The following is a 26,022-nucleotide window of genomic DNA, read 5'->3' on the forward strand; positions in this document are numbered from 1 at the left end:
GGTTTTACCTTGCACAAGGGAATTTTGATGAAGGAAGTGGGAAATGGTTGAAGAGAAAATGTGGAGTGACAGGTAAAAGGAGGTTGAGAGAAAGTAGAGGGTGATGGAGGGAATTTGTTAGTGATGGATGCTATGCTATCAGTGAAGTAAGAGTTAAATTGAGATGCTATGTCAGGACAGGTAGTATCACAGGATGGTTGGGGTGAAGACTGACTTCCTGAGTATAGGATTTTTTTGACAGTGAGCCAGACATTTTTTGATTGGATCTGTGCTGATCTTTTGGCTTTGCATAGAATTGTTTTTTTATCTAAATTAATGTGTTTCTATACAAGGTTACACAGTGCTTTGAAATGCTGTAAATTATTATGAGTCTATGTTTTAGGTAAGTTGTCCAAGCCTTTTCTCTTTTTTGCATAAGTGATCTGGTACAGACAGAAAGCCAAGGAGTATAGCTGGTTTTCACTCTTTTCCTTCTGGTGGAAGCTAAACTCTCCCAGGTATTCAGGAATGTAGAATTAAATTGTTCAACTGTATCATCTAGTGGTAAGTATTTAGGGAAAAACAACTAACTGAGTGTACTATAGTTGTAAAGGCCTGGTGGTCAAAGTTAAATATGTTTCGTACTGTCTTGTAGGTATGTTGTCAGCATAAATGAGAGAGAATTCTAGTGGAGATGGGGTGGTGATCACTGACAGAGGCTGGAAGTGTTTTGGATATAGAAAAATTGCTATGATGGGAGACCAAAATCCAATCAATAATTGAGCCATTTTGGTTTGTGAAACTGGTAAAGTTTGGGTGAGTAACTAGTTAAGAAAATCCAAATAAGTTTATGCTATCTGTAAGGAATTGTAAGTAAAGTTTCTGCTAGTCAGTTTTGATATCACCTAGTATTACTGTTACCAGAGAAACATGTTTTGACACCCCCGATAGGATACTTTTCAGAGCTGATAGATTATTGCCAGGGGGTAAGTATAAAGCTATAATGCAGAGACTTTTATTGTTTAATTTAAGGTAGGTGATCAACAATTGAGCTTTGTCAAAGGAGGGTATGGATTAGATGTGTGGGGTTAAGGGGATGGAATCAGGATATATTACTGCAACACCTCTCATTTTCTTTTAAGTCAATCAGTTCTGAACATATTAAAGACAGGAGGAAGTACTTTGGTATCTTTTATGTGAGGTTTAAGCCAGGTTTCAGTGATTAGATAAGCTCACCAGCTTAAATATAAACCCCTGTATCACTAGATGGGTTGCAAACTGGCTCAAGGACAGAACCCACATGGTTAGAATTGCTGAAGCCATGTCAGACTCCAAACCAGTTACAAGTGGCATCCCACAAGGCTCAGTCCTAGGACCTCTCTTGTTCGGTATATATTTCTCGGAGGTACAGGCTAACATGGAAGGACTGTGGCTGACCAAGTTCGCAGATGACTGCAAACTGGGTGCCATAATCGGCTCTCCAGCCGACACAAGCATCTTACAAAAGGGCCTCATAGAAACAGACAACTGGTGCCAGAGCCATGGCCTCAAGCTAAACGCCAAAAAGTGTATAGTCATCCCCTTTGGCAAAAACAAAGTGTCCCCAAATTACCACATAGGTGATAATCCATTAAGTATGGAAGAAGTAATTAGGGACCTGGGGACCCAAGTTGATAGCAATCTCTCATTTGACAACCATGTGGCCAAAGTGGTTAGAAAAACATTTTATATAGCCCACCTAATCATAAAGGGATTCACATCTAGATCAGGGGAGGTCATTATGCCTCTTTACTCATCCCTCATCAGGCCCATAATTGAGTACAATGCCCCTTTTGGGATGTACCTTACTGGACACCTGCAGCAACTGGAAAGACCCCAAAAGTACCTCATCAAGAGGATCAAAGGGCTCAAACAGATGCCATATGCTGCCCGGTTAAAGAAACTCCAGCTCTACTCAGTGGCATACCACCTGCTCAGAGGCAATATGTACCTGATGTATAAAGCCATGTCCAACCCGGAATTAATGGACATGCTGCACCTCAGAAAATCCAAATCCCATCAAGCTACGCACTCGAGAGACTTGAACCTCAGCACTGAAATAAATAGGACATGCTGGAGGGACAGATTCATAACCCAGAGGCTCCCTTCACTCTGGAATAAAATCCCAGTCCAGGTTAGGTCCCTCAATGACTGTCTTCAAGAGGAATCTTGATGAGTGGATGGGAGATAGTAGGTTTACCCCGGGTATCACTTCTGTGTCACTGTTAGACAGAGGCACAGTATACTAACCTCGAAAAAGGGCATAGCAAAATTCATTTAAAATGGGTGGCGAAAGCCAAACACACTCTGGCTAGGCTTATAAATGCCCTAGGGCAGATAGCCTAGTATGAACTTATGAACCTATGAACCTATGAACTAATATGTCAGGGGATGGTGCAGTTATCCAAGTATGCATCTCAGAGATTTTGTTGCACATTTTGCTGCACATGCTATGTGTGTTTACTGAGGCAAATTGAAGCATAGGTTCATAGGTTCATAGATTAGTACTAAGCTAACTGCCCTTGTGAGCCATTTTAAGCCTAGCCAATTATCCCTTGTGAGACTCAAACCCTGCACCTTGTGTTTGTAAGGCAAACACTTTAACCATTAGGCCACCCTCTTCACTTTCATGAACCTGAAATATGGGTTGATGATGGGAACTGGGTGATGTTGGGACCAGGGTTAGGGTTGGTGTCACCACAAAGTTGGAGGAATTTTAAGATTGTATAGCAAATGCAAGATTTAATTGTGGTTAAATTGTCAGAAATGTTTATGTTAAACGGGTATAGCTGTGTCTGAAACAGTTTAGGTTTAAAGAACAATATATTGTGTGTGAAAGAAATGAGCAGTGATAGGTAGGGAGTAGTAATATGTATTATTGGTGAAAAAGGTAATGCCTGTAGGAGAGCTTAGCATAGGTCAGATAGGGACTAGAAATGATGAAAGTGAAGAGAGGGAGAAGAGCATTAGTGACAGGAGAGTAAGGAGAATCCTTTTAGATTAAGGATTATTAGAGAGGTAATCTGAAAAAAAACTACCTATGTGGATAATTGGAGGAGAGTAGTAAAGTTTGTAGAAATGAAGGAGCAGGTAGTATGTGTATAAGATGCTAGTGTGATATTAACAGAAATATGTTGAGAGATGGAGTGTATGAATGATGAGGGTAGAGCCAACAGAGGAAGGGGTGTGGTGTGGGTATGGTTAAATTTGGAAGCAGTTGGGGATGTTTGGAATTTGGGGGCAGGGTAGGGGAGTGAAGTGAGCCTGGAAGGTGAAAGGAGTGGGATGACACCCCAGAGACAGAAAATCTTCAGGTAAGTACTCGGAAAAAAAGTATCAGACAGCAGCAAATCAATTTAAAACTCTTGTTATGGGGGCCAGTTAAGTATTGGAAGCACAGTAGTGTGGTATATAAGGTTATGTACACAGTATTAAAGAATATAAGCTTAAGGTCATTCTGTACTCCTTCTTAACTAAGGACAGTGGAATCAGAAACTGCTGCAAATATAATTCCTAATTAAATTAAACTGGGAGGGGGATAGCTGCACTTGAGGATGTCTGCGCACGCTATATAGATCACAAGTGTAAAAAAAAAACACGTAATATTAAAACAACTATGCAAGCCAAAGAACATTGCATATTGAATAGACGACTGATAATAAAAAAGTCTAGCATTCTCGTCTCACAGTAAGACACTGTCCGGTTCGATTCTCAGCTAGAGCGTCTTCTGCGTGGAGACATGCGTGAATGGGCGTACCTTCATTGAAGGTTGTGTGTCAGGGCTGGTAACTCGGCACGTAAAAATCAACTACCAATCATTAGTGGACCGGAGGTCCGCTGTGGTGACCTCTAACCAGGAAAAGCTGAAAGACACAACAACATACTTTTTTTATTTATAAAGCATTTTGGCAGGTTTGCAGAGAGGTTTCAGATGTTTTTTTTTTTTAAATCCATGAGTGTTTAAAATCATCCAGGTGGATTCCTTGTAGTTTAGAGCTGAGGGGGATAGCAGAACTAAGAAGAAAAAAAAATGGGAAGGAACAGGTTAGAAGGAGATAGGTAATTATCATACTGAGCTCAAGGCATATAATGTGAGGTAGATATTCTAAGTAGCTACAGAACCAACATAAAAAAAGAAGCTACAATACAGCAAAAGCTAAGACTGATAATATCAGACAGTTCTTATTTATGGCTAAGCAGTATAGCTATAAAATCCTATCTTCAACTACAGGATTTAGGTTGCATAAATAACTTAATATAAGAATCCCTACCACAGCAGCTATAATCTGGTTACCATTTAAACTATGCACAGTCAATACCCATAAACAATGTTCTTAGTCTGTCTACTTCAGCAAAGTTACATTAAGCACAAATATTTTTTTAGTATGCCCAAAGTAGAATTAGAGAAACTTAAAGTAGATACAGGAAAAGGAACAGCAGTCTACAAATTATGAGTTACAGCTACAGCATTATGAAGAGTATAGTATTCTTGCAGAAAAACCTTAGACTAATTTCCTGTAGAATGAAATGCATTCAAAGAGCTATCACATAGTTCATTTAGAATTTAAAATAGATTACATATAGGTACATTGAATTAACATCCTGTGAAATAAAATGTCTTCGCAGAGCTATCACATAGCTCAGTTAGAAACTTAAACTAAATTACACTCAAAGTACAACAGTGTACTAAATCCAAATTACTGCTACAGCACTATGTACAATAAACTATGCCTGCTGTGAAAAAGATAGATTAGCTTTTTGTTACATGGAAATATTACAAAGAGCCATCACCAAGTACATTTATAAAAAAAAATAAAAAATAAAAATAAAAAAAAGAACACATTTATAATAAAAAGAAAAAAATACTTGCTTATTTAGTGTGCACACTCCCAGCATAGGGGAATAGGGGACACGTGAGTTTATGGAGACCACAGTAAAAGTGAAATTGGAAAAAAATGGCTCCAGCTAGGATGGCTTTTGAATGGTGCAAAGCATCATGGGTGAAGGCAACAGAATAGAATTAAGGGAGACAAGGATGAAGTTGAATAAAAACTATAAGCAAAACAGGGATAAACGACACCCCAGAGACTGAGAATCTTCTAGTAAGTATTCAGATAAGGCAGTAGCAAATCAATTTAAAATGCTTGCTCTGGGGCTAGTTAAGTATTGGAAGAACAGTAGTAGGGTATATAAGGTTACGTACTGTACACAGCATTAAAGAACATAAGCTTAAGGTCAGCATCTATATTACAAAATTGAATACTTAGGTGATCGAACACCTAAACATAGAACTTGTAATATCGAACCCAAAAACGTTGAATGGCACAGGAAAACATGCCAGCTGGCCATGGGAAAAAAAATAACTTTACACCCAAACTTAGTGGCTGTGCCCACCACACCCCCCTAACTAAATATACCAACTCTGAGATAACTCTACAGTAGACAAAACAGCAAAATCTGGTGAATGGCCAAGGGAAATCTTTCCCTGTGTTAAATCGGCCATTTGCTGTTTTTTGCTTTCGATATTACAAGTTTGATGTTTAGGTGTTTGATCACCTAAGCATTCGATCTTGTAATATAGACCCTAAGGTCATTCTGTACTCCTCCTTAAGTAAGCACAGTGGAATCAGAAATGCTGCAAATACAATTCTTAATTAAATTAAGCTGGGAAGGGGAATAGCTGCACTTGTGGGGTGGGGAGTGCACACTATATAGATTACAAGGGTAAAAAAAACACGTAATATTAAAACTATTCAAGCCAAAAAGCATTGCATATCGAGTAGCCAATTATTAAACAGGAAATAAAGTTTATATGCTCTTTTTTTTTTTTTTGCTTTTTTTTTGCTTCTAACATCCATGGAGATGTGGTATGCTGGTAGCAACCATGAAGATGTGGCATGCTACTATCAGCCATGGACATGTGTATGCAATGAGCAACCATGGAGATATGGTATGCTGCTAGCTCCCATGAAGATGCGATAAACCTTTAGCACCCATTGAGATGAGGTACACTGCTAGCACCCAGAGAGAAGTGGTATGCTGTTAGCACCCATGAAGATGTGGTATGATGCTAGAACCCATGAAGATGAGGTATACTGCTATCATCCGTGTAGATGTTGTATGTTGCAAGCACTCATGTAGATGTTGTACGCTGTAGGCACCCATGGAGATGTGGTATGCTGTTAGCACCTATGGAGATATGGTATGCTGCTAATACCACTGGAGATATGGTATGCTAGTAGCACCCATGGAGAAGTGGTATGCTCCTAGTACCCATGGAGGTATGGTATGCTGCTAATACCACTGGAGATATAGTATGCTACTAGCACCCATGGAGAAGTGGCATGTTGCTAGCACCCATGGAGATATGTATGCTGCTAGCACCCATGGAGATGTGTATGATGCCAGCAAGCATTGAGATATGTATACTGCTAGCAGTCATGGAGATGCAGTATGCTGCTAGCACCCCTGGAGATGAGGCATGCTGCAAGCAACTATGGAGATGTAGTATGATGCTAGCCCTCATGGAAATGTGTAGACTGCTAGCAGCCATGGAAACATGGCATGCTGATAGTACCCATGGAGATGTGGCATGCTGTTAGCATCTATGAGGATGTGGTACACTGCTTATAGCTGTGGAGATATGGCATATTGCTAGCACCCATGGAGATGTGCCATATTGCTAGCACCCATGGAAATGTGTATGCTGTTAGCATCTATGAGGATGTGGTATACTGCTAGCAGAAGTGGAGAGGTGCTATGCTGTTAGGACACATGGAGATGTGGGATGTTGCTGCAGCCATGGAGATGTAGTATGCTGCTAGCACCCTTGGAGATGAGGCATGCTGCAAGCAATTATGAAGATGTGTTATGCTGCTGGACCTCGTGGAAATGTGTAGGCTGCTTGCACCCATGAAGACATGGTATGCTGCTAGCACCCATGAAGATGTGATATGTTGCTAGCACCCATGGGAGTATGGTATGCTGCTAGTATGAATGAAGATATGTATGCTGCAAGCACCCATCAAGATGTGGCATGCTGATAGCAGCCATGGAGATTCAGTATGCTGCTAGCCCCCTTAGTGTTGTTTTATGCTGTTAGGAACTATGGAGATGTTGTATGTGCTAACACCCATGGAACTGTGGTATGCCGCTATTAGCCATGGAGATGAGTATGCTGCTATTAGCCAAGAAGATGCAGTGTGCTGCTAGCACCCATAGAGATGTGTATGCTGCTAGCTCTCATCAAGATATGGTATGCTGCAAGCACCGATCAAGATGTAGTATGCAGATAGCACCCATGGAGATGTGATGTTTTGCTAGCACCCATGGAGTTGTGGCATGCTGCTAGCAGCCATGGAGATGTGGCATGCTGCTAGCACCCATGGAGATATGTTTGCTGTTATCACCCATGGAGATGTGGTATGCTCCTAGTATACATAGGTTACATACATAGATTAGTACTAGGCTAACTGCCCTTGCAAAACATTTTAAGCCTAGCCAATTAACCCCTGTGAGATTCAAACCCTGTACCTTGTGTTTGTAAGGCAAACACCTTAACCATTAGGACACCCTCCTATGATGATGTGGTACACTGCTCGCAGCTGTGGAGATGTGGCATATTGCTAGCACCCATATAGATGTGGCATATTGCTAGCACCCATGGAGATGTGTATGCTGCTAGCATCTATGATTATGTGGTACACTGCTAGCAGCAGTGGAGAGGTGTTATGCTGCTAGGACCCATGAAGATGTGGGATGTTGCTGCAGCCATGGAGATGTAGTATGCTGCTAGCACACATGGACATGAGGAGTTCTACTAACAACCATGAATATGTGGCATGCCGATAGCACATATGGAGATATGGTATTCTGCTAATATGCATGGAGATGTGGTGTGCTGACAGCACCCATGGAAATGTGGTATGCTGCTAGCACCCATGGGGATATGGTATGCTACTAGCACCAATGAAGATATGGTATGCTACTGGAAACCATTGAGATGTGCCATGCTGCTAGCACCCATGGAGGTGCAGATGCTGTTAACAGCCATGGAGATGAGGTACACTGTTAGCAGCCATGGAAATGCAGTATTCTGCCTGCAGCCATTAGTATGTGCCATGCTGCTAACAGCCACTGAGATGCGGTATGCTGGTAGCAGACATGGAGATGTGGTATCCTGGTAGCAGCCACAGGAATGCAGTATGCTGCTAGCAGCCAAAGAGCTGTGGTATGCTGCTAGCAGCCATGGAGATGCAGTATGCTGCTAGCAGCCATGGAGATTGTAAAAGGAAAACTAAATAAGAAGTATATGTTTTTGTAGAAAAGACTGAGTATGTGTGTAAAGAAATGCATAAAGAGAAGCACAAAGAACTGGACATGTGTAAAAAAGCTAAATTTGCCTTTGTCCTTTTTAGGAAAATCTTGTGTCTCAGAAGGATTAACCTTCTTTGTACATAAAGTTACTGATAAGTATGTTTTCTCTCTCAAGGTAAAACCGCTGACTTTTGGAATTTAACCGATAAACATGTTTTGAGGAAGTTAGTTATTCTGCCTGCGACCCCAGCAACAGGGGGCTGGTGTGATTTGAAAGATGTGTACAAAGTTACTTGGTCAGTGTCCAACTCTGCTTAGCCTACAACAAGATAATTACTGTATGTGAAGCTATATCTTCTCTTCTCTTATACCTACATCTGAAGAAGGGGAACCACATGATTGTCTTTCTGATGTTAATCTTATGCTTTCTCCTAGGAATGATCTACAAGACACGCCCCTACAAAATCCGGATTTAATAGTCTTTCTGGATGGTTCTTGCTTATGGAGAGAGGATGGCCAGCTGGTAGCAACATTTTCTGTCTGTACTCCTGAAAATGTACTAATAACTGAAATTCTGCAAGGATGTGTGTCAGCTCAAGCAGCTGAGCTGGCTGCATTAACTAAAGCTTGTAAAATAGCTAAGGACAAAACTGTTACTATTTTTACTGATTCTAGATATGGGCACAGTGTTGTGCATGATTTTGGAACATTATGGAAGCAGAGAGGGTATGTGACATCCTCAAGAACTTTAATAAAAACTCTTATTTTGTAAATGAACTGTTAAATGCCTTACTTTTGCCAAAGCAAATAGCCATTGTTAAATGTGCTGCTCATAAATCTGACTCTTCCTTCTAACCAAAAGGAAATAATTTAGATGACAATTGCAGCCATTACAAACTGAAAGTGAGTCTGGCATTGTTTTATCTGATTGTTTAATTATTGTGCTTTAATTTCAGAATGCTGCTGAGGACTGTGAAAAGGCAAGGTGGATTAAAAATGGCTGCACTCGGTCACCAGACAACCTTTGGTGCCATCCCGATGGCCGACCTGTAGCCCCACAGAATTTTCTTTACCAATTGGTTAGAGCATATCATTTGCCAACTCATACAGGTAAAAACATTTTGATAAAGCAAATCTTGTCTGACTGGTATGCACCTTGCCTTTACGAGGCCGTTCAGCATTTAATTCAAATGTGTTCTGTTTGTCTAACTTTTAATATTTGTAAAGCTACTCCTGTCCCCCCACAACATATTGCGAAGGCATGGGGACCATTTTATTCTGTGCAGTGGGTTTCATAGAGCTCCCACAGTGTGCTAGATTTAAATATATCTTAGTGATTGCAGATATTCTCTCTGCATGATTGAAGCTTTTCTTTGTGAAAAAATTGATGCAAAGAAGTTAGTGACTGAAGTAATTCCCCATTTTGGGGTGCCGTGCAAAATATCCTCTGATAGAGGATCACATTTTACTGCAAAGCTTATTGAAGGCATTTGTACTATGTTAAATGTGAAACTTTCTTTGCATTGTCCTTACCAGCCACAGGCCCCTGGTATGGTTGTGCATGCCAACCAGACCATCAAGACAAGGTTAGCAAAAATTACAGCTGAAAACAGGTTTACAGTGGCCTGAGGCTTTGCCTTTAGTATTGTTTTCTGTCAGATCTGCAGTGAGTGCTACTACAAAGTTGTCTCCTCATGAAATGTTAATGGACCGTCCCATGCAGCTCCCAGCTTCCCTTACAGTAAACATAGAAACTACCTTGACTGATGACTGTCTGTTGCATTATTGCCAAACCCTTGTTTCTCTTTTGCAGCGCTACCACAAGACTGTTGTCTCCTCCTTGAACCCACCTGATCCAGACGTCATGCATTTCATCCAGCCCGGTGATTGGGTCTACATAAAGAACTTCTGACACAAACATTCTTTCCAGCCTCACTGGAAGGGTCTGTTTCTGGTACTCTTTTACTGCAGCTTCAGCTGTCCACCTGCAAGGATCACCGACTTGGATCCATGTATCCCATGTGTTAAAGGTGTTGCTAACAGATAATCATCCACCTCTTCCCTTGACCAAGGATGATGTTATCGAGCCTATTGCCCTTCACACGAGAAGCAAGAAGCCTACCAATCGCAATGATGACTGATCAAGTTTCCCTTCTTGATGGTACAACAACCACAATCCTACTCAGTTTAAACCTTTTGGTGTCTCCCAATCTACAAAATCGAACTCAACAATATGGACTCCTTTCCCTCAATGACACTGGGTATGTGCCTTCTGTTTTGTTTTTGTATTTTTACTTGTGCTACTTTGGCCATTTTTATTTCCTGCTGTTGCCATCCATATTTCTTTGCCTGGTGCAAATAATGACATTGACATTACCAAAAGAGCTACTTCTTGGCACCTAGCTTTTAATACTTATCAATCTATAAAACTCACCTATTCCCCTATCTTTTAATCTCAGCAACTGTTGGGTTTGCACTGCTGTTCCCCCTTGAATGCAATTGACTTAGACTAGCCTGCTTTATGAGACAACTTTCGTTGCAGCTATTTAAAAGACAAAATGGGACAGTGTGTTTTCAGAAAGTGGAAAGGTAAAGGTTGGTTAGAGTTTCTGCAATATGACTGTAGTCTACCAATGTTTTAGAAAGCCAAACAAAAGTTTTGATTCCTACTGTAATACAACATACAATGAACTATATGACATTTTAAATAAAACTAGTAATGATACACAAGTGCATAAAGAAACAAGGGTAATAGATAAAAAGGTATTTCATGCAGAACAGGGCCATTTTTTTGATAATGTTTCAACCAAAGCTGAGAATTGTTATTTTATTTGTGGGAAAAGAGCTTATAAATGGTTGCCTAGAAACTGGTTAGGCAGCTGTTTCCTAGGCTATTTGGTTCTTGCTGTCTGACACACTGATGCCTTACCAGTGAGAAAGATTCAAAATGTGTGAGAGGTCAAACCTGCCAACAACCCAGTAGGTAAAGTACATGCCTCATGAATATATCACCATGATTTAGCCCATGCAGCATTTAAGGGCCTAGCCCATATGGATTTAGGTGATGACATAATTGCTGGAGCAGGTATATTTCCTGCCTATGGAGCTCCTAAAGCCATTTGGGAACTATGTAAGCTCTAAAAATTCCTAAAATTTTGTTGAATTCAACCTTTGAGACTGTGAGTCCCATGAATGTTGAAATGACTGCAATGAGAACTGTGGTACTGCAAAACAGAATGGCACTTAATTCCATGCTTTCTTCTAAAGGAGGTGTATGTGAGCTTGTGCATGAGGAGTGTTGTACATTTATTCCAGATAAAGAGCACACAATAAACAGCCATCTTGAAATCTTGCAAAATGTTGCTGAACTGTCACATGCTATAGAAACGGACAGTACTCAGTGGGCTTGACTCACTAATTTGTTTTCTGGATGGCGAGGTAGAATACTCAAATTTTTTATGTTAACAGCGATTATTGCCATAGTATTGTTTGCATTACTGTTTATATTAAAAGCATTATGTTTAAAACTGCTAAATGCCAAAGCACCTGTAAAACTGCAGCATGTACTTACTGACCAGAGTGATGGTGTATTATTGATGATGCAAAATGTTGATGAAGGATATACTGAAATAAAAACCAATACAGGTGATGTAAGGAAAGACTTTGGTAAAAATGTATGAATGAATACACCATAGGAAAATTGAGGTTGATGCTTACACAGCATCAAATGGGGGATTGTAAAGGGAAAACTAAATAAGAAGTATATGTTTTTGTAGAAAGGTCTGAGTATGTGTGTAAAGGTATGTGTAAAGAGAAGCACAAAGAACTGGACATGTGTAAAGAAGCTGAATGTGCCTCTGTCCTTTTTAGGAAAATCTTGTGTCTCGGAAGTATTAACCTTCTTTGTACATAAAGTTGCTGACAAGTATGTTTTCTCTCTCAAGGCAAAACCACTGACTATTGGAATTTAACTGATTAACATGTTTTGAGGAAGTTAGTTATTCTGCCTGAGACCCCAGCAACAGGGTACTGGTGTGATCCAGTTTGAAAGATGTGCACAAAGTTAATTGGTCAGTGTCCAAATCTGCCTAGCCTAGCAACAAGATAATTACTGTATGTGAACTTATATGTTTTGAAACTTGCCCAAGGACAATTGGTCATTATTACATTTCTTTGCCAAGAGACTGGACTCAGTTATTATCAACCTTAATAAGATGCAGTATGCTGCTATCAGCCACGGAGATATGGTATGCTGCTAGCAGCCATGGAGATGTGGTATGCTGTTAGCAGCCATGGAGATACAGTATGTTGCTTGTACCTATTGAGATATGTATGCTGTTGGCACCCTTGCTGATATGGTATGCTGCTAACACCCATGGAAGTGTGGCATGCTTCCAGCATCCACAAAGATGTGGTATGCTTCTAACAGCCATGAAGATTTGGTATGCTGCTAGCACCCTTGGAAATATACCAGGCCATGGAGATTTTTGTGCTTGTAGTACCCATATGCAATGCACTGCTTGTGCCCATGGAGGTGCGGTATGCTGCTCGCACCCATGGAAATGAGGTATGCTACTAGCATCCATGGAGATGTGGTATACTGCTAGCAGCTATTAAGATGTGGTATGCTGCTATCACTCTTGGAAATGTGACAGGCTGCAACAGCAATGGAGATGTGGTATAATGTGGTACACTGCTAGCAGCCATGGAGCTGCAGTATGCTGCTAGCACCCATTGAGATACAGTATACTGCTAGCAACCATAGAGATGGATATGCAACTAGCCCCCATAGAGATGTAGTATGTTGCTAGTACCAATAAAAATTTGCTATGCTGCTAGCATCCATGGAGATGTGGTATACTGTTAGCAGTGATCGAGGTGTGGTATGGTTTTAGCACCCTTGGAGATGCGATATGCTGCTAGCAACCATGGAGATGGGGTGTGCTGCTAAAACCCATGGAGATGTGATATGCTGCTAGCACCCATGACATTGTGATATACTGCTAGCACCTATGGAGGTGAGTATGTTTCTAGCACCCATTGGGATGTGGTATGCTGCTAGCTCCCTTGGAGATGTAGTATGAGGCTAGCAGCCATGTATATGTGGTATGCTACTTGCACCCTTGGAGATGTGATATGCTGCTGCAACCAAGGAGATGTGGTATCCTGCTAGCTCACATGGAGATCAGGTATGCTGCTTGCAGGCAAGCAGATGTGGTATGCTGCTAACACCCATGTTGATGTGGTATGCTGCTAGCACTCATGCAGGTATGGTATGCTTCTAGCGCAGATGAATATATGGTATTCTGCTAGCACCCATGGAGATGTGGCCTGTTGATAGCACCCATGGAAATGTGTATGCTGGTAACACCCATGGAGATACAGTATGCTGCTAGCAGTTATGGAGATGCAGTATGCTACTAGCACTCATGGATATGTGATATGCTGCTAACAGCCATGGAGGTGTGGTACTTTGCTAGCAGTCTTGGAGTTTCAGTATGCTGCTAGTACCCCTGAAGATGCTATACCCTGCTAGCATCCAAGGAGATGTGGTATGCTGCTAGCTCACATAGATATCAGGTGTACTGCTTGCACGCAAGCAGATGTGGTATGCTGCTAACACCCATGGAAATGTGGTATGCTGCTAGCACCCATGGAAATGTGGACTGTTGATAGCACCCATGGATATGTGCATGCCGGTAGCACCCATGGAGATACAGTATGCTGCTAGCACTCATGGATATGTGATATGCTGCTAACAGCCATGGAGGTGTGGTACTTTGCTAGCAGACTTGGAGTTTCAGTATGCTGCTAGTACCATTGGAGATGCTGTACCCTGCTAGCATCCATGAAGATGTGGTATGCTGTTAGCACACATGGAGATGTGGTATGCTTCTAGCAGCCATGGAGATGTATTATGCTACTAGTACCCTTGGAAATAAGTATGCTGTCAGCACTTATGGAGATGTTTTATGCTGCTAGCAGCCATGGAGATGTGGTATGCTGCTAGCACCCATGGAGATATAGGATGCTGCTAGCACCCATGGAGATGTGTATGCTGCTAGCACCAATGGAAATATTGTACACTGGTAGCAACCATGGAGATGTAGTATGCAGCTAGTGACCAAAGAAGATGTTGTATGCTGCTAGGACCCATGGAGATGTGTATGCTGCTTGCACCCATGGAGATATGGTATGCTGCTAGCACCCATGGAGATGCATATGCTTTTAGCGCCCATGGAGATATGATATGCTTCTAGAATCCATGGGGATGTGCTATGCTGCTAGCACCCATGGAGGTGTGGTACTTTGCTAGCAGTCTAGGAGTTTCAGTATGCTGTTAGTACCCCTGAAGATGCTATACCCTGCTAGCATCCAAGGAGATGTGGTATGCTGCTAGCTCACATAGATATCAGGTGTACTGCTTGCACGCAAGCAGATGTGGTATGCTGCTAACACCCATGGAAATGTGGTATGCTGCTAGCACCCATGGAAATGTCGACTGTTGATAGCACCCATGGATATGTGCATGCTGGTAGCACCCATGGAGATACAGTATGCTGCTAGCACTCATGGATATGTGATATGCTGCTAACAGCCATGGAGGTGTGGTACTTTGCTAGCAGACTTGGAGTTTCAGTATGCTGCTAGTACCATTGGAGATGCTGTACCCTGCTAGCATCCATGAAGATGTGGTATGCTGTTAACACACATGGAGATGTGGTATGCTTCTAGCAGCCATGGAGATGTATTATGCTACTAGTACCCTTGGAAATAAGCATGATGTTAGCACTTATGGAGATGTTTTATGCTGCTAGCAGCCATGGAGATGTGGTATGCTGCTAGCACCCATGGAGATATAGGATGCTGCTAGCACCCATGGAGATGTGTATGCTGCTAGCACCAATGGAAATATTGTACACTGGTAGCAGCCATGGAAATGTAGTATGCAGCTAGTGACCAAATAAGATGTTGTATGCTGCTAGGACCCATGGAGATGTGTATGCTGCTTGCACCCATGGAGATATGGTATGCTGCTAGCACCCATAGAGATGCATATGCTTTTAGCACCCATGGAGATGTGGTATGCTTCTAGAATCCATGGGGATGTGCTATGCTGCTAGCACCCATGGAAAAGTGGCATGCTGGTAGCAGTATTGAAGATGTGGTTTACTGCTAGCACCCTTGTAGATATGGCATGCTTTTAGCAGCCATGGAGATGTATATGCTGTTGGCACACATGGAGATGTGGTACACTGCTAACACCCATGGAGATGTAGTATGCTGCTAGCATCAATATAGATGCAATATGCTGCTAGAACTCAGAGAGATGTGGTATGCTGCTAGCACCCATGACAATGTGATATACTGTTAGCACTCATGGATATGCAGTATTCTGCTAGCACCCATGGAGGTGGGCATGCTGCTAGCATCAATGGAGATATTGTATGCTGTTAGAGTCCATGGAGATGTGTATGCTGCTAGCACACATTGGGATGTGGTATGCTGCTAGCAGCCATGGAGATATGGTACACTGCTAGCTCTCTTGAGATGTGGTATGCTGCTAGCAACCATGTATATGTGGTATGCTACTTGCACCATTGGAGATGTGATATGCTGCTGCAACCAAGGAGATGTGGTATGCTGTTAGCACCCACGGAAATCAGGCATGCTGCTTGCAGACAAGCAGATGTGGTAGCTGCTAACACCCATGGAGATGTGCTATGCTGCTAGCACCCATGCAGGTATAGTATGCTGCTAGCACCCATGAAGATGTGGCATGGTGATAGCACCCATGGAGATGGGTATGCTGGTAGCACCCATGGAAATACAGTGTGCTGCTACCATCTATGGAGATGCAGTATGCTTCTAGTACTCATGGATATGTGATATGCTGCTATCAGCCATGGAGGTGCGGTACTTTGCTAGCAGTCTTGGAGTTTCAGTGTGCTGCTAGTACCCTTGGAGATGCTGTACCCTGCTAGCATCCATAGAGATGTGGCATTCTGCTACAACCTATGGAAATAAGGTACTGCTAGAAGACATGGATATGCGGTATACTGCTAGCAGCCATAGGTTCATAGGTTCGTAGGTTCATAGGTTGGTACTAGGCTATCGACCCTAGTGCCTATGCAAGCCTAGCCATAACAATTCCCTGGATATTTCTTCCCACAATATTTACTTCTCTAGACCCCTGTCTAACAGGGCGACTGACAAGATCTCCGGGATGAATTTCATATCTCCCATCCAATCATCAAGGTTCCTTTTGAAGAGGGCCAATGAGGTGCTCTGCTTGACATGTATGGGCAGTTTATTCCAGTGTATGGGGAGTGTCTGGGTCAGGAACCTATCCCTCTAGCATGTTTTGTTCATTGTGATGACAAGGTTTAGATCCCTGGAGCGTGTGGCTCTGAGGGATTGGGATTTCATGGAGATGTAGTATGCTACTAGCAGCCATGGAGATGCCATATGCTGCTAGCAGCCATGGAGATGCTGTACACTGCTAGCAGCCATGGAGATATGTTATGTTGCCTGCAGCCATGATGATCTGGTATGTTGCTAGCACCTATGGAGATGTGGTATGCAGCGAGCACCCATGGAGAAGTGGTATGCTCCTAGCACCCATGGTGATATGGTATACTTCTAGCACCCATGGATATATGGTATGCTGCTAGTACCCATTGAGATGTGGTATGCTGCTAGTATCCATGGAGATGTGGTATGCTGCTAGTACCCATGAAGATGTGGTATGCTGCTAGTACCTATGGAGATATGGTATGCTGCTTGTACCAATGGAGATGTGCATGATGCTAACACACATGGCAATGCGGTACACTGCTAGCAGCCATGCATATGTGGTATGTTGCTAGCAAATGAAGATGTGGTATGCTGCTAGCACTCATGGAGTCATGGTATGCTGCTAGCACATATGGAGATGTCTAAGCTGCTGGCACCCAGGGAAATTTGGTATGCTCTTAGCACCCATGCAGAAGTGGTATGCTGCTAGTGGCCTTGGAGATTTGGTATGCTTCAGCACCCATGGAGATGTGGATGCTGCTTGTACCAATGGAGATATGGTATACTGTTTACACCAATGGAGATTTTGTATGCTGCTAGCACCCATGGAAATATGTTATGCTGCTAAGACTCATGGAGATGTGGCATGCTGTTAGCACCCATGGAGATGCATATGCTGCTAGCACCTGTGGATATTCATATGCTGCTAGCACCCATGAAGATGTGGAATGCTTCTAGCAGCCATGGGAATGTGCCATGCTGCTAGCATCCATGCAGATGTGGCATGCTGCTAGCAGTATTGAAGAAGCAGTACTCTTTTAGCACCCATGGAGGTGCAGTACACTGCTACAAGCCATGGAGTTGCTGTATGCTGCTAACACCCATAGAGGCACTGTATGCCGCTAGCACCCATGGATATACAGATGCTGTTAGCACCCATGAAAATGTGGTATGCTTCTAGTATCTATTGGAATATGCTATGCTAATAGCACTCATGGAGAATTGGCATGCTGCTAGCAGTATTGAAGATGAGCTATACCTTTAGCACCCTTGGAGATGTGACATGCTTCTAGCAGCTATGCAGATGTATATGCTATTAGCACCCAAAGAAATGTGGTAAACTGCTACCAGCCATGGAGATACAGAAGACTTCTAGCACCTATGGAGATGTGGTACACTGCTAGCACCCCTAGTGATGCGGTACACTGCTAGCACCCATGGATATGCGGTTTACTGCAATCACATATGGATATATGGTATGCTGCTGGCACCCATGGAGATGCGGTATGTTGCTAAAAAGCATAGAGATGCATTCTGCTAGTTGCACTCATGGACATGTGGTATGCTGCTAGCTGTCATGGAAATGCAGTACGCTACTAGCAGCCATGGAGATGCCATATATTGCTAATGCCATGGAGATCTGTATGCTGCTAGTACATATGGATATATGGTATGCTGCTAGCACCTACAGAGATTCCATATTCTACCAGCACACACATAGATATGGTATGCTGCTATCACTCATAGAGATTTGGTATGCTGCTACCAGCCATGGAGAAGCAGGATGGTGCTAGCACCCACTGAGATGTGGTATGCTGTTAGCAACCATGGAGATATGGTATGATGCTGGCACCCAAGGAAATGTGGTATGCTGCTAGCATCAATGGAAATGCAGTTTGCTGCTATCAGCCATGGAGTTATGGCATGCTGCTAGCACCAATGGAGTTGTGGTATGCGGCTAGGACTCATGGAGATATAGTATGCTGCTGGCCTGATGAGAGAACGTAACATGGCTTGGTGGAGCCCTCTGTAATTCCACTTTGGCTTTTATCAAACAGTCCAAAGGAAATCTTGAGTCAACATCAGGAATTGGATCACACCTGTTAAAACGCATGATGCTTCTTGAATACAGAGTCTCATGAGTTCCAGTCTGCCTGTTCTTAATAGAAGTATGCGTAATCAGAGCAGGAGTCTTCTGCTCTTGCACTAGCTGCTGTTTTGCTTGTGGCACAGGAAGTCAGTATCAGCAACAGGTGAAGCACATGAGAGAGATCACATCACATACCAATCAATCTGCTACTGATCATTTGTGTGGCTCACAATAGCAGTAAGTAAACTTCATTTTATATATTTTTTCTTTTTTCTTTTTCTCTACAGCTTTGTCTCACCTCTGCTGCTCTGATCCAGCAGTCCCTCTGTGCTTCCTTGCTCCAGCTACATTACACTGATTGGTTTTGTTAGTAACTTTCTCTGTTCACCCTTTGGGCTCACTCATCTCCCCTACTCTGCCCCCAAATTCCACCCACCCCCACTACTTCTACTTTTATTCTAACTTCTGTTCCCTCCTCTTCTTCCTTCCATCCAACCAATCCTTGCCTCACTTTATCCCCTCTTCCTTTCATCCAACCAATCTCTGCCTCACTTTATCCCCTCCCCCTCTCATCTACACTTATCAAATAGAATCACTCCCACCCAACCCTTTACAGTCTGTCCTCACCTCTAATCCCATTCCTACTACCAGACTCAACCACACTTCTTTAAATCCTATAAATCTTAACATATACTTTACACCCTCTTACTATGCACTTTTTACTGCTCTATATCCTCTACATCCCCTTTATCTTCTTACTATTTCTAATCTCATTACACAATGCTACCTCCTACTCTACCAGCCAACTCCCCCCTACTTTCTGTCCCACATCCCACTCCCAACCACCATCCTTACAACACAAAGACACACTTCCACACTATTGCCTCCTCTTTAGTCCAGCCAAACCCACTCCATTACTTCAACCTAAAAATTATACCATCTTCTATTATGCATCATACACCTAAACCAATATTACACTCTCCAGAACACTTAAAAAGCAAACCAAACCTCCTATTATGATGTTTCTTTAATGTTCTCATTCTAGCAGAGGACATACACCCCAACCCTGGACCTAATACATCCACTGATCTCAATCCCCTAGTCACAAGCTATATGACCAACCATAAAAACCTCAAAATATTTACAATCAATGCCCAGAGTCTCAAAAATAAAACAGCCCACTTTCATGCTTGGCTAAACCACAACCTACCTGATATTGTTGCCATTGCTGAGACATGGTTAAAACCCCACATTTCTGACTCTGAAATTCTACCCCCAGGTTTCAAGCCCTCAGAAATGAACACTTAAACAGAAAAGGTGGAGGGGTAGCCTTAATCTACTCTAACTAACTCTCCATTATTCCTTTCCCAAATACCATTCCTCAGTTCAATAATGCAGAGCTAGTAATAGGATTAATAAAAATGAATAACCATAAAACCATTTGTATCGTGGCCCTTTACATCCCACCTGGAAACAATACCACAACCCTTGAAGAAATCCTCCTATGAGCCTCAACTACTGTTAAGTTCAAGACCTACATACTAGGCAATGTAAACATAGATTGGAACAAAATTAATAACTCTAATCCCACAATATCTATCAAGCAATTCAACTTTACCCAAGTAACCAACTCCATTACTAGACTGAACAAAACTAATCCCCTAGGTTCAACTCTTGACTGGACCCTAGTCACCCATCCAAACAAAATCTCAAACTCTGGCACCTTACCAGACTCCATTAGTTACCACCTCCCAGCTTTCATCCACCGAGCAACCTACTCCCCACCTCACCTACACCATTACATCCAGACACGTAACTTTAGTAACTTTGACCCCACATATTTCTCTGACTCACTTAAATGAATAAACTGGAATACTCTAAACACTCTCCCTCTAGACAGTGCCGTAATTATTTTTAACCTTAAATGCCCTAAACTCCCTAGCTCCACCAAGAGAAAAAAGAATAAAATCCAATATCGCCTCATGGCTAACTAAATATACTAAAAGACCTATGCAGCAAAGAGACAAATCCTGGAAACTTTACTACCTGGACAAGCAGCCTGAAACATTTTTTAAATATAAACATTTCAACAATCTTGCTAAAAAACAAATTATCAAAGACAAAAAGCCTACTATTCAATTAACTCACTTCTCAACCCAGGTACCAAAAACAATCCCTGCCCTGACACCAGCAAATCTGATCCAGAAATAGCCTCTCTATTCAACTCCTTCTTTACCAACTCAATAGCAGAACTAACCAAGACCTTCCCAAACAGCAGTCCTTCCCCTCAACTCAACCCCTCTACCCTGACCTCCACCCAGCCCATTATCCCTAACCCTCCTCCCATATTTGAACTTAAACCCATCTCTACTTCCTACATAAAAAAATACTCTCCAAACTAAAACTATGCTCCAGTGCCCCTGACAATATCCCATCTCTCTTTCTAAAAGCTGCCAGAGATGGAATCACCCTCCCCATTAGCATCCTGATCAATAGATCCATACAAGAATCCTATGTCCCCAAACTGTGGCATGCAGCCTTTATTCTACCTCTCCACAAAGGAGGCAAAATCAATAATATCTCAAACTTCTGCCCCACAGCCATCCTCTTCCCAATCTCAAAAATCCTGGAAAAATGCATCCACATCCAGGACATGCCTTTCCAAACCAGAAAACAACTTATCACTCCAACCCAACATGGCTTTCGACCTGGCCCTAGCACAATAACTGCTCTTCTCTCTTTCTTAGATACAGTCAACCAAACATGTGATTCTGGAGAAATAGTATCAACAGTTCTATTAGATCTCTCCAAGGCATTTGACACTATCTCCCACACCCATCTCCTGAGCCACTGTTCTGACCTTATTTTCTCTCAGAATACCCTATCCTGGTTCTCAAGTTACTTGTCCGATAGATCTCTGGGTGTGAAATGGAGAAAAGCACCTCACCTTTCCTGCCTACCCCCACCGGTGTACCCGAGGGATCCATCCTTGGTCCAATGCTATTTAACATCTTTATCAATGATTTCCACTCAGCCATACCTAACACCAAAATCATACAATATGTAGATGACTCAACTTTAGTCTGCTCTGCCTCTAACCTCCCTGAGATCCAACAAAGACACAAACTGCCTTCTCTACCACTGAGAATTGGATGCTTCAAAACCACCTTTCTCTAAATGCTAACAAATACAAAATATTCCTATTCTCTCCCTCAAAATCCTTCCCTCTTGATACAAACTCTTTCCAAATTATCAGCCATAACAGCTCTCCCATAGAGGTCATTCCCTTCGCTAAACTACTTGGAGTAACTATAGAGGAACACCTAAAATTTGATATCCACATGCAACAAAACATAAAAAGAAACATCACAAACTTGGCATGCTATACAGAAACAACTACTTTCTCTCTCCTTCTACTAGACAAACTCTCACCACTACCTATCTACTTCTCTCACTTATGTACCTTGCCCCTTTACTAACCAACCTCTCTTCCTCTATCTCTTCCAAACTTGAAAACTGTTATAATAAAATTTCAAAATTTACCACGAAAGCCAAATACTCCTCCATTCATTGTACTGCCCTCCACTTGTTAAACTGGCTAGAACTCCCTAACTATTTAGACTACCTCCAACTTACTACAGCCCATAGGATAATATTCAAACCTACTAAATGCCTTGCACTGACCAACATCCTACAGCCATACACCCCACACAGAACTCTTAGATCTGTACACCAAAACCTAATCACTGTCCACAAACCTAAGTGCCCTGCTGGACGACTTCTCCTATCATTTTCCTTAGCCAATAAATGTAATTCTCTCCTCCAATCATTAAGGACTTCAGTAAACATTGACAACTTTAAATCTCAGCTCCATTCTTACCTCTCCTCTAATATAGTGGTTTTCTGTTATTATTAGGCATCTGTTTGTGGTTCCCTAACACCTGGGATACAAACCAGTCATTTCATTTTAAGAGTGTCAGAGTTTGCACTCTTGTGGCAGTAGAGGCCTGATTTCACCTCTCTGATCTGGGAATTCCTGGTGGAAAACTTATTGTGTGCTTACCTGATTGGCTTTAGGGCATAACTAGTGTAAAAATTATGTTTTTCTGCTTGCACATAAGTCTCATGTTTGCACAAAGCTGCTCTTCAAGCAGCAGTGGTAGTGGTGCCCAGTATTAATGCATATAGCAGAAGTCACAATTTCTCTATAAAAGCTAACCTGGAATTTGATCTCAGTACTACACTATTCACTGAGCAACTATTTTGCATGATGATCAACACTGACATACTTAGTTAGGACTGTTTAGGTCTAGATTACATTATTACAGCACCCAGGACTATTGCTGGTCAAATAGCATCTGTTTTGGGCAATGAGCAGCATTGGTGGATAGCGTAGCTGTAGATTACACCAAGTAAGTTCCCACCCCTCATTCAAGTGCAAACACACTCCACTCCTATCCCTTGCAAAGTAGCACACATTAGGACCTACAGCCATAGATATGGAATTTCCTGCTATCTCTGTATCTAGCTTGGTGTGCATGAGTATCTTAAGGCAATGTAGCAACTGTCTTATATACAAGGACAATCACTTAATTCTAGATCAGACAAATTCAGTATGTGAAAGATCTAGTTACACAATGACACTGTAGGCTAGATTCTCACATACAGACACAAAAATCAACAAACAGGTTGTTGCGACACACATACATGCACACACACCACTCACTGCACCTACAAAGGACCAGACACATAGACCCACATATGAGGAGGTGCTCATATGTAGCTTACCCAAACATCAAAGGCCTCTCAGCTGCAGTCCTCGGAGACTCTGTATGCACCCATACAAGACAATTTCCATCAAATCACATAAATCACCTCTTGTTGTGTCTCAGCTATAAAGCCCATATAGCAAGACACTCCACAACCCAATATTTTGGTCATAAGAGACACCATTGTAGTCACAGTTACTTGTCTGTCAGGGGTCAGGATCCACCAGATATCACAAGCACTCATGTCACTTAACCCCAAGTACCCAGTATGACTCAGTCATAGTCCATGTGAGCATAAATGGCCTGAGATGTACCTCCTTAGACTGTATGAAGAGAGACATAAGTAAGCTCTCAGAATATGTGGAACAAGCAAGTAGTCGTCTTCTTTCAGCTTTCCCTGGTTAGGGGTCGCCACAGCAGAACTCCAGTCCACTAATGATTGGTAGTTGATTTTTACATACCGTGTATGAGCGTCATATTGAGCAACATTCTACCAGCTTATCACTCTGGAGAATGCTGCCATCTGTGCAGCTACTGAAACATGGTTCAAAGCTAAAAAAAACACCCCATCAGTGCATAGCTATGCCTTCTACTACATTCCAACCACCCAATGAACATGAAAGAGAAAAGGCACAGGTGTATATATCTACATAAGGAATAAGTACACCTCACGGCTGGTCAAACAATATGACATACTTGAGCTACTCCATGTCCAACTAAACCTGGGAAAAATCAATTAACATATTTTTTCTAGCTACAGGTCCCCCACCATGAACCAGGAAACCCATATATTATACATGAGGTTACTTAAATCACTCACCTTCCAGCCCAATGCCATACTCATGGGTGATTTTAACTACCCATCCATTAACTGGGACGCATACTCAACCAGTAACATGCAGACCCAAAGATTTCTTGACTTTGTAAACTCATATGCCATGGAGCAGCAAGTCTACACTCTCACTAGAGGTACAAATATCTTAGACCTGGAACTTAAAAATAAGGGAGAGCACTGCACCCTCCAAGTGTGATGTCTTAATTGGTTAGATCAGATCAAAAAGCAGTCTCCCTTGGAATAAAGATAAAATTAGACCTTCAACCTAACCCCAAAAACTTTAAGAACATTTCTATGGCAAATTACCTCCTATTAAGTGATGGCAAAGCTAGTTTCCAAGTTCTTCCAAACTCAGAAGACATAGACACCTATGCATAGGCATGCACAAAAGCCCTCTCTGACCAAATAAACAGCTGCATAGAATGGCAGTACCAGACTAATATAAGCCCAGATCAAACTGCAAAAACAAACCACCCTGGTGTACCTTGGTATTAATAATTTGTACAACAAAGGAAAGAACACTCTGACCAGAAGTAAGAGAAAACGTACACATTGGAGCAAAAAATCCTTCATTGGTCTAAACAAGTAAACCAGGCAACTAGTTAAGTCTTCAAAGTGGATTTTGAGGCAAAAATAGCTCCCCAAGCTAAGGATAGCCATAAGGCAATGTTTATTTATGTCCACAGTCTTAAGGGCAACATCCAACAATGTGCAGAATTAGTTTTAGAGAACATCACCTCTACTCAGCCAAAAGATATAGCAAGTCTGATGCATGATAAATTCAGCTCAAATTTCACCTCAGCATCACCTCCAGTTATCCCCCAAGAAATACCCTCCACCATTCTCACACAAGTTATCACCAAATAATAGATTACCACTGTAGTCTCTAAAGCTAAAAACATGACTTTTATGGGGTCCAACAATACTCCTAGTTGCTTCTTAAACAGCTTGAATCAGAACATATCAAGCCATTAGGATCTTTATTTACCACAGCTTCTGTAACTGCTTTGTCCCAGAAAGGTGAAGACAGCAGCAGTCACCCCATTACATAAAGGGTGACCATAAACTGACCCATAAGTTTGACTAAGAATGGAAAGAATAATCATGGGCCTGATAAATAATTATATAGGAAACCTCCAAACACTGGAATCAACCCAATTCAGCTTGGTCAAGGGTAGGTCTGCAAATTATTTGAGATAGTCACAGTGCATACTGCCTACCTTGACCTGGCCAAGGCACTTGACACCATTACCCTACTCAAGTATTCTAAATAAACTAAAAAAAACTGTGCTTAAATCCCTACATCACCAGATCTATAGGTTCATAGGTTCATAGGTTCGTACTAGGCTATCTGCCCTAGGGCATTTATAAGCCTAGCCAGAGTGTGTGTGGCTTTCACCACCCCTTAGGATGAGAATACTATGCCCTTTTAGGGTTTAGTTTACTGTACCTCTGTCTAGTAGTGACACAGAGATGACCCCTGGGGTAAACCTACGATCTCCCATCCACTCGTCGAGAATTCTCCTGAATAGAGTCAGTGAGGGGCTCTGCCTAACATGGACTGGGATTCTGTTCCAGAGTGTAGGGAGCCTCTGGGTTATGAATCTGTCCCTCCAGCACGTCCTATTTATTTCTATGTTGAGGTTTAAGTCTCTTGTTCTCGTGGCTCTGATGGATTTGGATTTTCTGAGGTGGAG

The sequence above is a fragment of the Protopterus annectens genome, chromosome 1.part1, assembly GCF_019279795.1.
Source record: "Protopterus annectens isolate FY-2018-M chromosome 1.part1, PAN1.0, whole genome shotgun sequence".
Lineage (NCBI taxonomy): Eukaryota > Metazoa > Chordata > Ceratodontiformes > Protopteridae > Protopterus > Protopterus annectens.